This window comes from Trachemys scripta, chromosome 10, assembly GCF_013100865.1.
Source record: "Trachemys scripta elegans isolate TJP31775 chromosome 10, CAS_Tse_1.0, whole genome shotgun sequence".
Lineage (NCBI taxonomy): Eukaryota > Metazoa > Chordata > Testudines > Emydidae > Trachemys > Trachemys scripta.
In genome coordinates this window covers 34,772,532-34,778,984 of record NC_048307.1, presented here as the reverse complement: position 1 = coordinate 34,778,984, position 6,453 = coordinate 34,772,532, and positions in this window count along the sequence as shown.

Here is a 6,453-nt window from a genome sequence, read left to right as displayed (position 1 = left end):
AGCACAATGGCGTATATTTACCAGGACCACACAGCACTCACAGGGATGGGGCCAAAGGGCCAGGACCCTCAAATTCCCTCTTTCCCTTCGAAAGTGCATCATGTGACCATAGTCTTTTCCCCTTTTGTTTATCCCCCAGCCTCATCACCCTACATTTCTCAGTGAGGAGTTGCCTAAACTACTTATCTTATTGAGTTCTGACTTTGGAGCCAGCTTTCAATCAGTGTCTCCCTACTGTCTCAAAGGCTTAGCACTCCCATGCCATGTCATATTTGTCCACAGCTATGCCACTTCCCAGCTGTCACGGCTAGGTCATAGGCAGTTAGACCTAGTAGCCAGAGTACATGGTCACAAGACAGGAGTTTGGGAGTCAACTGGGTCAGGATACCAGGAGATCAGGAGACAAACTGGGGATCAGAACCATGAGCCAGAAACCAGAGTCAGGCTTGGTCAGAACCACAAATCAGATGCCAGGAAAGCAAGCAGCAGAAAGCATGCACTCCAGAGCAGGGTAAAGCCCAGCTGCTCAGACAGTATATTTATGGCTGCATCTGTAATTTTCACTCCATGCATCTGAAGAAGTGGGTTTTTTACTCACAAAGCTTATGCCCAAATAAATCTGTTAGTCTTAAAGGTGCCACCGGACTCCTCATTGTTTTTGAGGATACAGACTAATACGGCTACACCTCTGATGCTGTTCAGACAGCTTCTTGGGCCTGCTGCTGGCTTAAGTAGGGTCAGCCAGCCAATCAGCTGCTCCAGGACTCTGCCAATAGGACTGTAGGGGGCAGAGCCTCAAATGGGTTGGGGTTCATGGTTCCTGGGTATGCCAGCATCAGTAGGCTGCTAGATGAAGGGCTGGAGCTGCTCCTAGAAACCCTGCAGCCCCAGCTTTGAGACCTGTGGGTCATGATGCTAGCCTTTGTTAGCTGAAATCAACCAGGTTGCTCCCTGGTACACTCTCTCCTTCAAGCCACCCAGAGCTTCTCTTTTCCTTTTCAAACCAGGGAGGGGGCTGGAGGCAGTGTAAGCCCCCTGCCTGTGGAATACCCCAGCCCTGGACCTGGGCACGTTCTAGGGTGGATCTGGGACAGGCGGGCACTTGGCTGGAGGGGGTCTGCACCCTAGTGATTCTGCACCTGTGCAAAGCCCCATCAGGGCCAGTGAAGCAGGGGTGCAACGTGAGGCTACCTGAATAAGGGTGGTGCAAGCTGCCTCCACTCTGCCAATGCACCTGCACAGGGAGGGATCTGCCCCTATGTGGGTAGCTACTCTGGGGCCCAGGGAGGACCGGGGCACTGTCTGTGCCCTGAATCCCCTTTGCACTCAGTGCCTCGTCCTCACTGCATGTGAAAGGCTCCCTTGGGGTCGATGGGCTCAAGGGGGTGCCAAGTGCTAACGACCATCCGTCATGCTGGGTTTGATGCAGGGCGAAGGAAGGAGACAGGAGGGGGACGCTGATCCTGAGCCACCAGCTACAGCCTATCCGGAGGGGGACTCCTAGGAGCTAGAAGAGTCCACCCCACACAGTGCAGATGCACTTCATCAGGGTATCCCCCAGGGGACCAGCCAAAGCCTGGTGAGGCGAGATAGCAACGACTGTGGCTTCCTGCGGACGTGTCTGGCTGCTCCTTCCCCAGTAGCCTCTGGGCTGGCAGGGTCTGAACTGCATCACTGCTGCCTGCTCCTGGATGCTGCTTTGCGTCTTCCATGGTAGCTTCCAGCATTGTGTTGCCACCAGCCTGAGCCCTCTCCCCGGACAGAGTGCCTTCTCCCATCTGCAGGGGCCCAGCAGGTAACCCCAGGGCTCTGCAGAGTCCCCCAAGAGCAGCACTGCCATGAGGGTGGCGTCTCCTGTTCGTCAGGAGTTTGTCTGAACGGGGACAGGGGCAGCCCCTTCAGAGTGTCCATCCTACACAGCCCTGCCTGAGACTGTCTCTCCCACACAAACCCTCCCCCTGGGCCCATCCCCGTGGGGAAGCGCCCAGTGCCAGCTGAACCTCAATCCAATGTTTGGAAGCATCTCAGCACCTTGCCCCAACCCTGTGGGCTCTAGGGTTGTCTCCCCCAGCCTCCTCCTCAGTGCAACCCCCTTCCCCCAGCCTCTACCCCAGCAGCTAAGTTACCCGTAATTATGCCTGACTGGGCATGAGTAGAAGTTGTGCCCAGCCAGGCAAAACCACAGGCCTTTTCACCAACGGGTCATGATGCAACAGCGTGGCCCAGCCTCTCCATGATTATTTTACCCAGCCTGCTTTGCCTGTCCCCAATTTACACAACACCCTGACTTGATGGTGTCATTTGAGACATCTCAGCTGAAATTCTCACCATATAATCCCAAGTAGCCACGAATGCAGCGTTAAAGGAACACCATGTCACTTACACTGCTCTCACCCAAACCCTTCACTAGTAAAGTGACAGTGCATGAAATGTGCTGGCGCAGAGCAAGGAACCATGCGACCAGCTATTACATCCCATGTCTCCTTGGAGGCTGTGCTAGAACCAATGGGTTTTTATTGAATTCGGCATGGTATTCATGCCAAGGGTGGGGCTGGGTTCAGCTGCTCCGGCGCCTGGCGTCAGATGGCAGGGCCCCTGTGCTGCACAGAGTGCTTCTTGGAAGAGTCTCCATTTTACATTCGCTAATCTGAAAAAAAATCACATCAGTTGACATAGAGCTTGCTGGATTTCTATCCCCTTAGATCTGTAGGGAAGGGGACGCTGCCTCTGAGCCCTCCCTCAGCCAACAACGCCGTTAGCCCTTCCCAGAACTCATTAGTTATCTCCCAGGGGCTCCTGCTACATTCTTTTGTTCTCTTTGTTGGTAGACTCTTTTCCCCCAATTGCCGCCCAGATTTCTCTCCATTGCACTGCCTCCCATTGGCCCATTAGCTGACACATGAATTTTTAATATTTTGGTGCTCCCTTGACTGCCTGCGGCATGTGCCTGGGTGAGTGTCTTTCTGAATTGGTGCCAAGGGCTGGATCCAGCCGGCATGGCCAAGATGCAGGATGGGTACGGAACAAGAGAAGGAAGAGAGTAGCTGAGACGTGGCTCACCTAGCACCAAGTGCCCCAACTGGCTCCCCCGGATGGCTGTAGAGTGAGTATTAGCCCACATGGTGCACGTCCTATGAATGGCTTCCTGTTTTCTGGATGGACACTAAGCTCTTGATCTGGATAGATTTCCATGTCTCTGACTCTGATTGGTCCAGCCCTAGCTGCATACTCCTCACCTGGCTCAGCTGGAGGCTCCGGTTTGCCATCGCTCTGCCCCCTGTAGTGCTTTTTGCACCAGCGCAAAGTAAGCATCAGGCCCTGCCATGTGATCTGGTGGGACTTCATACCCACAGGGCACTAGCTGCTCTAGCATTGGCGGCGATGCAGGATTCATAGAGCAGAAGTCCAGAAAGGACCACTGGGGTCATCTACTTGTTCCAATGGTGCATTACATGCACTGTTCAAAATCTGAACCTTATTTACACCCCAAGTGAAGGGCAACAGAGTAACAGGGTGCTGGGTTCCTTGGGACAGGCCCCCCACATACAGGGAAGTGGGGCCCCCCAGGGCTGTTTAGGATAAGTCCCCCCCCTCAATACAGGGCAATGGGGGCTGCCTGGGGCCAGCTGCCATGAGCCCCCCAAATATGGGGCAGTGAGGACCCCAGGACCATCTGAGATGAGCCCCCCAGATATGCACCCTTGGGGCTAGCTTGGACAAATCTTTCATTTTCTCTCTGCCTCCCACCTGCTCTGTTCCTCTCTCCCCTGGCACCTGGTTCATGGCTCTTTTCCTCTTGTCATACTGCATGGCTGCCTCTCCATCCCTGCTCCCCAGGACGTCCCTTTCCCCCAGTCACTGGAGGCTCCAGTTGCTGTTTCCTTTGCTCTTGGGGAGTAGCCGTTCCTGGTAGAGGCCAGGTCCTTCCTTCTACTGCTCCCAGTGCTTTCACAGACACACAGGCTGTGCTTTGCGGCAAACAGCTTCTCACCTGGAGCACCCAGGAATGGGAAGGAGGAGTAGCTCTGGTCCTGTGACCAGCCAGCCCCACGCAGGCCACCTGTGCTCCTGGGCACGGCTGCTTTGGAGCATCGTTCCGGGATTGTTCTGCCCATTAAAATAAGGGACGTGGTGCTGTCATGGCAACAGCCTTCCCACATGTCACTGCGGGGGCCTCTGCCCAGTGGCCAACGGGCTACATCAGTCTCATGGGATCCTTCCATGTGGCCAGTGGTGTCGTTGTGTGGGTGGCTACTTTGCAGCCTGCTCCTCTTTCACCTGCCTTGGCAGCTCCTACACTGTCCCTGCTAGGAATTGTTCTTAGGAGAGGAAGCCAGGAGAAGGGCTCCCAGTGAGGAGCCCATGTGGGCGGGGGGAAGGGACAGATGTAGAGGCAGGCGAGTGATGGAATGGGGCCAAGACCATGACAGCCCTTCCGCCCCGCCCTGAGCAAGCTAATGGAATAGCCATCAAGGCCTCAGCACGGCAGCTAATGGAGCAGCCAGCTCCCAAGTGGCCCATGCTGTCCTTGAGATGGTTGGCCCAGGTACCCAGAAAGCTTGGAGGCCTCTGAGCTCCCACATTGCAGCTAAGATTCATGACTGAACACAGCTTTGAAGCGATGGGTGGACTAATAACAATACTCACAACAACACTAGAGCACACAGGTGCTGGGCAAGTCTTCATACAAGTCTGAATGCCCCTTATCCCCAGCCGGCAGCCTCTGCTACAACCCACAGCTCCCATGCTTCTAACCCAGGGTCCCTGCTCAGCTCTGCAGATGCCCATCAGTCCTGACCTGTAGCCCCTGCAGTTGGTTCTGGTTTGGGGCAAACATGACTGGGAATTTATCTCAAGGACATGCTTTTCTCCAGGTTACCTGGCTAGCCTGTTATTGCAGGAAAGCAAGTGCCAAGAGCTGGCTCGGAGTGTGAGACTTGCACCCATCAGTGACTTCTGAGGGAATGACAGTGCCCCAGACTCTGCTGCCACTGTTCATCTAGCCTTTCAGCTCTCTTTCCTCTAGGGTGACCAGATGTCCCGATTTTATAGGGACAGTCCCGATTTTGGGGTCTTTTTCTTATATAGGCACCTATTACTCCCCACCCCCTGTCCCGATTTTTCACACTTGCCCTCTGGTCACCCTACTTTCCTCACTCCTGGGTCTGTAAGGGCAGCACCCATCACAGATGTACAACCTAGTTTAATTGCTAGGGAACTTTCTATGACATGGAGAAACGGGGATTCCCCTCTCCTGGATACCACGCTCCACAGCTCTCTCTCCCCGGGATCAATCAACTCCCTCTTCCAGAGAAAGCCAGGGCTACTCAACTGCCTTGCAGGGAGTGAGGGGGGACCCAGGGTTCCTCTGCCGACAGCAGTGGAAATGGAGCTCATGGGGAGATGCCTGCAGGAGCGGCGCCAGGGTTTTTGGCCCCCTAGGCGGGGGTCCTTCCGCACCCCGGTCGTTGTCGGCAATTCTGCAGCGGAGGGGTCCTTCCGCGCTCCCGGTCTTTGGGGCACTTCGGCGGCGGGTCCTGGAGCAAGTGAAGGACCCGCCGCAGAATTGCCGCTGAAGACCCGGAACGCGGAAGGACCCCCCCACCGCCGAATTGCTGCCAAAATTGCATTTTGCATTTTGCCGCCCCTCCCAAATCCTGGTGCCCTAGGCAACTGCCTAGGTCGCCTAAATGGAAGCGCCGGCCCTGGATGCCTGCCCTTCTCCATAGTGTCTGTGGACCCAGTTGTGTCTTGTCCCTGCCCTGGGAGGGGGAGCAATCGCAGTCCCCATGCTCTGCCGAGGGCACAAACTGCCCCAAAAGGGGTGGGGAGGAGACACTGCGCCCTAAGGACAGAAGTGGGAAGTGGCGCATATCTGCACTGCATGCCCAGCACAGCCAATTCCAGACACCCTCCATCAGCGTCCCCCATTGGTCCAATTGCACCGGACAACGAATGGGAATCTCCTATGAGCTGCAGCATTCTACCACCTGGCTTCACATTTCCCTTATTGATGCCGGAGAGTTAAAAATGTGAGATGAGAACAAGAGATCCTTGAACAGCCCAGTGATAATGCGGATGGCTTTACAGTATATGCCTGCAGAGTAAATGGCCTAAACGCCTGGAGAGGCCCTGGGTGATGTAATCTTTGAACTGCAATCTCTCTCACGATTCTGCAGTGCAGCTCTGGAGTCCTTGGTGGAGTTAGAGAATTGAACCATTGAATGTACACGTCCCAACCCCGTGTAGTTGCAGTGGGTAGGAGTGTCAGGGGGTAGCCGTGTTAGTCTGTATCTACAAAAACAACAAAGAGTCTGGTGGCACCTTAAAGACTAACAGATTTATTTGGGCATAAGCTTTCGTGAGTAAAAACCTCACTTCTTCGGATGCATAGAGTGAAAGCTACAGATGCAGGCATTATATACTGACACATGGAGAGCAGGGAGTTACTTC